This window comes from Helianthus annuus, chromosome 10 (genome assembly GCF_002127325.2).
Source record: "Helianthus annuus cultivar XRQ/B chromosome 10, HanXRQr2.0-SUNRISE, whole genome shotgun sequence".
NCBI lineage: Eukaryota > Viridiplantae > Streptophyta > Magnoliopsida > Asterales > Asteraceae > Helianthus > Helianthus annuus.
Genome location: NC_035442.2, coordinates 137,088,109 through 137,098,754, shown reverse-complemented (window position 1 = coordinate 137,098,754; position 10,646 = coordinate 137,088,109).

Below are 10,646 nucleotides of genomic sequence, written 5' to 3'. Positions count from 1 at the left end.
AAAATTTATTATACTTTGCCCCGCTCGTCTTAAAATGTTGGAGCACTTGTGTCTGTACTTTGTCTGTATTTTGTCTGATACAAAACGATGTCCGTTGTTAGTCCTGTAAGTTTGACCAAGTCAACCATCCTCCTGGTTTGACTTGGACAAACAGTTGGTACATAATTGTAATTTGTCTGTGTCGAAGGATGAGTCATCGAAGGATAGTTTAGATCCTTCGATGAGCTCGAAAGATAAACCTTCGATGGATGTTGATGGACCTCGATAGATCATCCTTCGAGATATATGTAGATCCTTCGACAGGTTTCAGATCGATAGATGATCCTTCGATCAATCTATCTAATCCTTCGACCAGACAAGCTGTGATGAGTATATATACTCATGTAATGTGTTCACTTCAGACAGACACTAGGAGAGACACTTCACAGAGAACACACACACACTTAGAGAGTTTGCAAAACAGATTTGTAGACATTGAGCTTGTAACCGAACCTTTCATACGTATTAATACAAGTGGTGTTAATCGGTGAATATTGTGTGTCTTGTGTTTGTGCTGTTTCATCTCGGTTTGCACTCTAGCTTGGATTCCGCACTTGCTAGTGTGTTTAACATAACAAGGTTAAGGTTTGACCTCATCCTCCGAGGGACCTACAAGTGGTATCAGAGCCGTGGCTCTTTTCCTTGTTAAAAACCGAGAGTGTTTGGACAAAACTCACATGGTTTAGCACCCGTTTTTAGTGTCTTTCTCGCATATTCTTGACGTAAAAACGTGTTCTAAACTAACCGGGGGTGTTAATGGACGGGTTGGGTAACTTAAAAACTTGTTTTTAAGAAACTTGGTGATTTCCGGCCAAATTCCGGCTTACTCCGGTGACCGGCTTCTGGATAAGATCCTTCCATTTTTAGTATATTTTATTGGTCAAATTGGTTTTGGTGAAAAAGGTATGGTCTGAACATACCTTTTTGCCGAAAGTTTCTACCAACCAATCACCTTTTCACCAACCTGTCACCTTTTTGTCAACTGTGTCAGTAGAGATCGAAGGATATCCTTCGAAGTCGAAAGATCATCTTTCGATCAAAGGAAGTTTCGATAGATAATCATCCTTCGAACATCCTTCGAAGTCTGAGACTTATCCTTCAATCCAGGGAATCTTTTCGAAGGACATATATTCGAAAGATAAGGATCTTTCAATTGTGAATCTTTCGAAATCATTGTTCGAAATTCAACAGTGATCTTTCGAACACTGTTGATCCTTCGAACAAGTATTGATCCTTCGATCCTAGTCTGTTTAGGCTTAACAAGTTTGTGTTTTTCAGGTCTTTCGATCAGGGATCCTTCGGCTGGCTGTTATCTTTCGAGATATTAACATAGAATTCATTTTTCTTATCAAACATGAACCCAAGTTGGTGGGGAACTCCGGCTCCAGATAGTGGAAAATACACAAGTACAGGTTCAACTCCCTCATGGTGGGGTACACCGGCTCCAGATAGTGGAAAGTACACAAATACAAGTCTATCTCCCTCATGGGCCGAATCTCTGGTGTCAACATCTTCGCAAGCAAATGCCATATCGACAGGTCAATGGGCATTAGTATCAAATCAAACTCCGAGCATTCAAAGTATCTTATTGAGTGAAAGCGAAACCGGAAGTTTGAATCGACCTCCAAAGTCGATGCACTTAAATGAGTATCTGGGTTGGGTTGATAGATTTCGTACATACGTTCTTGGTCAAAATACCGAACTGTGGATACGTTTCACTACAGATTTCGATCAAGCTATAGAGGTTGCTGCTTCAGATACTGCTACGTTTGCCGATCTTCCTGAAGATCAAAAGAAAACGTATGATCTAGAAAAGAAAGCATACGCCATTCTCACTCAGGCGTTAAGCAAAGATATCTACCACCAGTTTGTCAGTTTCAAGACAACGAAGAAGTTGTGGGACGGGTTGAAAACCAGAGGAGTAGGGAATGAAGCAACAGGCCAATTGCGTCATGATCTTCTCAAGAAAGAATTTGATGGTTTCACGTGCATGGATAAGGAGTCTTTGGGAGACATGACAAGCCGGTTTTATCACTTGCTTACAGAGTTGAACAATTTTGGAGTAGTGACAACTACAGAAGAGGTGGTGAAGAAGTTTGCTGATGCATTGCCTCCACAATGGAATAGTTTCTTGGAAATCTTGAAGTATAACGGAGTTTTGAGAACTACAAACATCAACGACTTCGTGCAGCTTTTAGAAAACAAGGATCAGGAGGAAACATTAAAGGCAAAAAGAGTTCCAGTGCCACAAAATCCAGAAATGTATTATGGAACTTCCAGTTCTTCGTCTACAAGAACCGGTCCACATGCTCCACTTCAAACGGCATTTGTCACAAGCACAGATATGTATGGCAATCCAGTACAAGTTCCTGTTAAGCCAGCTCCCACCACAGACATGTATGGAAATCCAATACAACCACCTCCTCCTCCTCCTGCTCAACAACAAGCGTGTTATGGAGGGACATCATCTGCTGGTCAGCAATCAAAACCAAATACAGTACAGCTCGACACTTCAAGCTTCTCTAAGGTCAGTGTAGAAGTAGCAAGGGAACACATGGAGCTGCTTAACACTATAGTGAGCGCGTACTGTGGGTTAGTGGAAGGTCAGATTGGCAACATTAATCTGACACAAGAAGACTATCGGCAGATTGATAAGGAAGAGATGGACTTGATGGATATCAAGTGCGCCTTTGCTAGTGCTGTAAGAAGGGCAAAGGATTTCATGGAAAGTACTGGCAGAACCAGCTTGGAAAGCAAGAAAGACACTAAGTATGGGTTCGATAAACAGGCAGTAAAGTGCTTCAATTGTGGTGAATGGGGTCACTTTAAAAGGGAATGTACAAAGCCAGCACAGCATGGGAACCAGAATCCCTTCAGAAACCAAGGCAACCAGCAGAACCAGAACAGGAACACTGAGCGTACATTAATACCTGTCAACAACCAGAGCCAAGCTGGAACATCAAATGCCAACCGGGCACTTGTGGTTCAAGTGGATGAAGGTTGTGACTGGTCAATCCAGTTGAGTGGTGATGCTCCAGATGGAACAGCATGTTTTGCTGAAGTGGTTAAGGATTTAGTTCACACCAGTGGTGGAGAATCTTCCACAAATGGTGGTGAATCTTCTGAGGATGAAGACTCTTCGGGATATAGCAGGAGTTCAGATGAAGAATCCTCAAGTTCAGGCGATGATCATGTGGGTGAGACATCAAATGCATCAATCGATGCAGATATTGATGAACTTTTGGAGGAAGCTGAAGCAGGAACTCAAAGAAGATCTATCTTGGTGGATCAAGCTGCTTATTCTTCGTCTTCTCTCCATTCAGCCTTTATGGCTAATGTCGACAGTTCATCAAGTCAGGTATGTGTCGATGAACCCACTGCTATTAATTGTGCTAATTGTGATAGTTTGCATGTTAAATGTGCTGATTTAGAGGCAAACATGTCTGAGTTGCAAGGCAAACATGATGCTTTACAAGCTAGTTTGTTTGACTTGCAAGACAAACATGTTTCTTTGAATGCCAAGTGGTGTGAATTGCAAAGCAAACACGAGGCTTTGCAAGAGAAGTATGATGTGACATTCATCCACAATCAAAAGTTGACCATGGATCTTTCAAAATGCACTGAAGCCAATATGTTTTATGAAAACCATGAAAAGGAGTTTAAATCAGTAATTGAAAAGTTAAAGAAAGATAAAACCGAGCTAACTAAAATGGTTTCCAGAAAACAAACTGACATTAATTTGTATATATCTCGCCTTGAGATTATGCAAAAAGAGATGGCTTGTATGAAAACCGAAAGTGAGGCGATCCAACTTAAGCTAGACAGTTATTTGAGTTCTAGCTATGTGTTGGATCACATCATTGACGTTCAGAAAGAGAAACGGGATGTCACATGCATAGGTTACAAGAAATGTCCACCACCAGTGAGACACAATTATGATGCAATGCCTGACGAGGAGGATAAAGTGTTCTTTGAACCATCTGTTCCTCTAGATGTAAAGGAGTTTGCTACAGGGCTCGGATACAAGAAAGAAGTATCATCAGATTCAGATGTATCAGCAGATACATGTGTGTCTTCTGCTGAACTGAATCAGGATCATCCAGTCATTACTGAGGATGCTGATTCTTCTGATGATGAATATGATGATGCTGTCCCAGCAAAGTCTGATGCGGTAGTCAAAGATGAGAACATACCTCTTGAGAATTACATTCTATGTGATCCTCCTGCAAAACCCGCTAAGACTGTTGCAATTGAGTCCTCGTCTGAAAAAGAGTCGGAGAGTGTGAACTTGCTGTACACTCTTGTTGGTGATGATAAAATCTACTCTGACAAAGATTTTCCTATTAAGAATGTTAATCAATCTTTAATAAGTAAAGTCTTTGAAAATTCGACAAGTAAGTTTTTAGGAAAGACAGGACCACGTGTTACAGTTACACAGTGTCCTCCTATTCCAAAGGCCGAAATTCGAAAACAATATGGCAATAAGAAATTACCAACAGTGCAGAAACAGCAAAATCACACCAAGCCAAAAGGAAAATCACCGACTCAAGCTCAAAAGAAGCCGAATCAAAAAAAGAACAAAAATGTAAACTTTGTGAAATCGACGGGAACGGACAAAATTGAAACATTTGAAAACAAATCTAACTTAGATTTTGTTAAGAAAGCAAATGTACAGAAAAGAAATGAACCAAGCAGTTCAAAACCTAGTACCTCGGGATCACAAAGTTCATCATCATCGGCAAGACGATCACATGATACTTCGGGGTTTGTTGAACGAAGATCATGTTTTGAGTGTGGAACAATTGGACATATAATTCGAAATTGTCCATATCTTCATAAACAAAAAGGAAAAGTTGATGATCCCCGTGACCAAACTGACCGGAGGCAAACTGTTTCGGTAAAACAAGATCCCCGCCTTATAAAAGAAAGGGAAAAGAAACAAAAACGCCAACAGGTCAAGAAAATTGAAAAGGCAATTAAAATCGATGTGGTTACCAAAACATCTGTTTCTGTCAAACCAGACAATTCAAAAACTTCTGACAACCATGAAGTTAAAATTTTAAAGAATGACACTGGTAAAACAAAACAGACCTGGAAACCAAAAACGATTACTGAATCAGGGGGACCATCACAATTTACCAATCATCAAAGACAAGAAGTTATTGTTATTGATGAAAATGGAAGACCCAAGACCACATTGGCTTGGGTCCCCATCTCCAACTAATCAATTAAGTTCATGTGCAGGGTGTTCCAGGAGGAACTATCAGTAGTCATTGGATTGTTGATAGTGGGGCATCCAGGCACATGACAGGCGACATGAAGCTTCTCTACGACGTCAAATCTATTAGAGGAGGTTATGTTGCATTTGCTGGAGATAAGGGTGGTTATATTACGGGTGAAGGAATGATATCCAACGGGATTGTCAGCTTTGACAAGATCAACTTTGTGCAACAACTTGATCACAATCTTCTTAGTGTTTCTCAAATTTGTGACAAGCAATTCTCAGTACACTTTGATGCTAATGGATGTTATGTGCTGAAACCCGGCTTCAAAATTCCAAAAGAATGGATTCTCTTGTCAGCTCCAAGGATAAATGATTTGTACGTCCTTGATATGAGCCAAGCTATTACTACGTCTGCACAAGCAACTTGTTTCGTTTCCAAAGCCACAGAAAAAGACTCTATCTCTTGGCACAGACGAATGGGTCACATTCACTTACGCAAAATGAATCATTTGGTTTCAATGAATTGGTGAATGGTGTTCCTCTTAAAAACTTCCATCTTCAAGACGTCTGTGTTTCGTGCCAAAAAGGAAAACAAACGAAGAAGAAGCACCCTACTAAGAAAATCAACACGGTGGCAGTTCCTCTTGAACGTTTGCACATGGATTTGTTCGGTCCTGTCAAGCACAAGAGTATTCGGAATGATCAATACTGTCTCATGATTACTGATGACTATTCAAGATTTTCTTGGGTGGCGTTCATGGCACACAAGAGTGAAACCTTTGGTATTATCAAAAACTTGATCATTCAGATTGAGAATTTGTATAAGTTGAAGGTTAGGCGGATACGTAGCGACAATGGTACTGAATTTAAAAATCATGCCATGGCGGAGTTTTGCACTTCAAAGGGTATTCTTCATGAGTTTAGTGCAGCTTATACTCCTCAACAGAATGGCGTCGCTGAACGTAAGAACCGCACATTGATCGAGACTGCTAGGACAATGTTGGTAGAGTCGCAGTTGCCCATTCCATTCTGGACTGAAGCTGTGGCCTCTGCATGTTACACATTGAACCGAGTCCTTACAGTCAAAAGGCACAATAAGACCTGCTTTGAGCTTCTTCAAAAACGGAAACCAGATTTGTCTTATCTTGAACCGTTTGGAGCTCCATGTACAATCATCGATCCTAATGGAAAGTTTGGGGCAAAAGCAATTGAGGGATACTTTCTTGGGTATGCCACCCCTAACTTACGAGTCTGGAATCTAGAGACTAAAAGGGTCGAGGAATGGTCTGAGGTCAGAGTACAAAGGCACACTTTGCCAGACAAATGTCCTGGTCAGCCTTGGATGTTTGAGTACGATGACTTTTTCAATTCGATCAATGTTGAAGCCGTTGAAGAGAGTGCTGCGGCAAGGATGTTTTTCGAGTGTGACAATGCAACAGTTTCACCGGTGGTTCGTCCAATTCTTGTCAATTAAGAACCATCTTCGGTGAACAATAATACTCTCGACAATGAGGATTTTCATAATGCAACCGAATTGAACGAATCTTCAGATGATGATGAATTTCTAGATGCAGATCAAGAAGCTCCAACAACAGCAGTTCATGGTACTTCAGAGGGTACTCCTCCAGTGGATGCCCATAGAACAGCTGAAGCTGCTGCATCATCCTGTTCGTCAATTCCGGGCATTGATTTAGTTGTTGATCTCAATTTCAACAATCTGGGTATAAATATTCCAGTTCCAGATAATCCAGAAACAAGGATTCATAATACCCATCCTCAACAAAACATCATCGGAAATGTGCAAAGTGGCATTCAAACAAGAAACATGTTGCGAAACAACAACAATGCAGGCCTGTATGCAGCTATTCGAAAATCCGGGCAACAAAACGATTGGTCTTTGGCGTGTTATGTTTCACAGGAAGAGCCTAGAACTTGGAAAGAAGCCATGAAAGATAACTATTGGGTTGAAGCAATGCAGGAAGAGCTGCAACAATTCCAGAAGCTTGGTGTCTGGAAACTCGTAGAGAAACCTGCTGGATACAAGAAGATTGGTACCCGTTGGGTTTTCAAATGCAAAAAGGATGACCGCGGAGTTGTTATCCGAAACAAAGCACGTTTAGTCGTTCAAGGTTTTCGTCAGATAGAAGGAATCGACTACAACGAAGTCTATGCACCTGTTGCACGTCTGGAAGCAATTCGGATCTTTCTGGCTTATGCCTCATTCAAAGGATTCAAGGTTTACCAGATGGATGTCAAAAGTGCATTCTTACATGGTGAGGTTGAAGAAGAGGTGTACGTCGAACAGCCTCCAGGTTTTGAAGATCCTATCCATCCCGATCGGGTTTGGTTGCTCAACAAAGCTCTCTATGGTCTACATCAAGCACCGCGAGCTTGGTATGCAACCTTATCTAACTATCTGCTGGAGAACGGTTTTCGAAGAGGTCTTATTGACTGTACTCTTTTCATCAAAGAACAAGATGGAGATCTTCTTCTGGTACAGGTATACGTTGATGATATTATTTTTGGTTCTACTAATGATGTCTTGTGTAGGAATTTCGAGCGCATTATGCAGGATAAATTCGAGATGAGTGCTATGGGGGAAATGACTTTCTTTTTGGGCCTACAAGTGCAACAAACTGAGTCTGGGATATTCATCCATCAGACTAAATATGTTGGTGACATCTTGAGCCGGTTCCAGATGTCTGATGCAACACCCATTGGTACCCCACTGCCACAAAATCACGGAATTACTCCAGACTTGAAGGGTGAAGCTGTTAGCCCCTCATACTACCGCGCAATGATCGGATCTCTTATGTACCTCACAGCATCAAGACCAGACATAATGTACCCAACGTGTCTGCTTGCCAGATATCAAGTCAACCCGAAGGCCTCACATCTTGCAGCGGTCAAAAGGATTTTTCGTTATTTGAAGGGTTGCCCTGACACCGGTCTATGGTACCCTAGGGATAATAACTTTGAATTGGTTGCTTTCAGTGATTCTGATTTTGGCGGATGCAAAATCGACGGCAAATCCACAACGGCTGGATGTCAGTTTTTAGGAAATCGCCTAGTCACATGGCAGTGCAAGAAGCAGACGTGCGTCGCTACATCAACATGCGAAGCTGAATACATTGCTGCCTCAAGTTGTTGCTTCCAAGTTCTTTGGATCCAACAACAATTACGCGACTACAGTTTTGAATTCCTAACTACTCCTATTTACGTTGATAATTCTGCTGCATTACAGATCACTAGAAATCCTGTGCAGCACTCAAAGACCAAACACATCGAAATCAAATATCACTTCATACGTGATTGCTTTGATAAAAGGCTAATCGATGTTGTTAAGGTCCACACCGATGACCAACGTGCCGACCTTTTTACCAAAGCATTTGACAAATCAAGATTTGACTTTTTATTATTGGTAAACGGCATTAAGGTCAAGCAAGAGTAAACCAACATCGGAAAATCATTTTTGTAAATATCTTTGTGTCTTTTAAATTTGTCTTAGTTTATTGTTTTTAGGGGGAGTAAATCCAAAATTTAAAATCCAAAAACATCGAAAAATTTCAAAAACTCAAAAACAATAGAAAAACAAAAATGAGTTTCCTGGCAAGCAAAAGAGAAAATGATAGTACATCAGTGGTCTATCCAAACCTCTTTAAACCTTAAATGAAAAACGATAAGCAGCTCTATATAAGATGTATCGGTAGGCTCACAATCATTTTAAAGTGTGCAGGGTGATATAAATCTTAAATCGACTGAAGACCAGGTGGGAACCATTCATTGGCATATGGTCTTAGTACCGAAATTTCGTTTGATAGATTGCCGAGGTTCTGAGATATTCGGTCTTTATGCTGCTTATCATCTGGGTATCATGGTTGTATCTTTTACCGAAAAATAACGGGGACGCAAGTCTAGATCTTCCATGATACTATACTTACGTGTACATACTGCATTCGACCTCAATAAGTGATCAACAATCACATGTCCATATCAAAATAAGTGATAATATATCATATTTATCCGGGAGTCAAGTTCGTCTCTCTGCTGTACGAAAGTACTGACCTGTTCACGGACTTGCTCCTGTGCCCTCATGCATATGAAAATCAAGTTCCTCATCAATAAGTGATCATATCACATAGGGCTTGTTTTCAAATCAAAATAAGTGAGAATCTCACATCATATACGGTCAAACAGATGATAACCGGTATACTCACCGGTAAGATGAACTCTTGTGCATACCTTGATACGGGAATGTGTCGTGATGTGGATGAACACTGGTCGGTAAGTATAAATCATACCTTAACGTATCCCCTCGCCATGATTACATCTGATAAGTTGAGCTTAAGTGGACAGCAATACCGATAATTGTTATAGGATGCTTATCTTAATGTTAACTAATTGAACAACAAGAGCGTTTTGGCAAGACCGTACACTGATATGATTCTCTTACCCTCGAAACTCACAAAAAGAATGTATGTATATATTTATTTACTGTTTTCAGTCTTTACATTTCGAAATATTCAAAAATACCAAAAAGATTTTAGGTGTGTTTTAATATAAACTTTCTAAAAGCCAAAAAGATTTTGTTTCTATTTTATTTTCGATCGTACGATGTTGGATCTCGAGTCTTCGTTACCTGAAACCTGAACGAAAACCGAATTGACTAAATCTTCATAAACGGTCGAAATTTTCAAGTTTTGAAAGTTAGAAACTAAAACTGACAAATTTATTAAACTTTCAAACTGTCGGACGGTGTTTGATTGAAACATGGTCATTCGTGTGTCATTTGTTTATACTAACTATATTCCAAGCAGTTGTTCTCATTACGCGTTTAGATTTCTTGCATGTGCAGATTCTAAAGGCAAGGAGAACATGGTCGATGACAAGCTTTGGAATGAAGACACGACGTGAAGGCACTCAAATAATGAAGATGATCGAGTTGCCGCTGACCATCATCAACACCACAAGGATCTCAATTATTGATGATCAAGTCAGTCACGAGCATAACTCAAGGGGGAGCTTATGTTATGGGGGAGTTTGTCAACACACTTCCTACATGATACGGGTAGTTTGTTGATACACTTTCTGCTTTCAAGACGTGAAGACTTTGAAGATCCTCCGACATTGAAGACTTGAAAGGACGTCAGAGACTTGAAGACACGAAGATCGAGACAAAGCTACAGCCAAGGGGGAGTTTGTTGGTGCACTTGTGTCTGTACTTTGTCTGTATTTTGTCTGATACAAAACGATGTCCGTTGTTAGTCCTGTAAGTTTGACCAAGTCAACCATCCTCCTGGTTTGACTTGGACAAACAGTTGGTACATAATTGTAATTTGTCTGTGTCGAAGGATGAGTCATCGAAGGATAGTTTAGATCCTTC